The sequence below is a fragment of the Galeopterus variegatus genome, unplaced genomic scaffold (assembly GCF_000696425.1).
Source record: "Galeopterus variegatus unplaced genomic scaffold, G_variegatus-3.0.2 Scaffold356, whole genome shotgun sequence".
Classification (NCBI taxonomy): Eukaryota; Metazoa; Chordata; class Mammalia; order Dermoptera; family Cynocephalidae; genus Galeopterus; species Galeopterus variegatus.
Genome location: NW_007726467.1, coordinates 61,294 through 62,185, shown reverse-complemented (window position 1 = coordinate 62,185; position 892 = coordinate 61,294).

Genomic DNA, 892 nt, shown 5'->3' with positions numbered 1-892 from the left:
GACAGCACAGTGGGTGGTGAGGGGCTTCAAAAGATGTTCAAGGAGATGTAGAGGCCTCTCAAAGAGACAATGGTGGTTCTATCTTGTTGAAGGGGCTGTACGGGTCTCTGAAGGATGCAGGGGCCACACACAGCCATTTGGAAGGTTTTTGTCCTTATTTCTGTCTCTATTGAAAATGGCAACACTATAGCCCTGTAAAGGACCTTCTCTTCATGGTGAGGTAGACACGTAGCCCAGATGCCCTGCTCGGTTTCACCTGTCTCTTGGGTGCCTCCCACCTGGATTTCTAGTGCCACCACTATTGGTGCGCTTTCCTTCCGGGAGAACCTTAGGGTGGCGAATGTGTTTTGTTTAATAACGGGGAGGGTGTCCCTTATTCATTCTCCCCCACCTGTTTGCCTCATACATCTCAACCTGGGCCACAGGATGAAGCTCCAAGTTCTTGGTCACCGTTCAGGGAAAGGGACATGATCTAAGTTGAGCACAAGAGAATCATCCTGGTACCTTAAATAAAGAGGTTAGTGTGAGCCTGGGGCTGCTGGTGGCCATCTTCACCACCTTTGGGGAGACACTGCCTGAGCAGANCACATACTCACCGGCATTTGTTATTCTGTCTTTTTAATGTCGCCGTTTTGAATGGGTCCACCTGAAGTGAAGGCACTCTGTTAGGGACACTGGTTTGAGAATTAAAATATCAGTTCCTCACAGTAAGCTTTGGGGAAAATGCTTGGCTTTGTTGCTGGGGGAGGGGGCAGTTTCCTGGGGAAAGACTGCACTGGTGTCAGAGCTGAAGGGTTTATGTTGGACCGGCCTGCACATTCAGCTGAGTGGGACAGCACAGTGGGTGGTGAGGGGCTTCAAAAGATGTTCAAGGAGATGTAGAGGCCTCTCA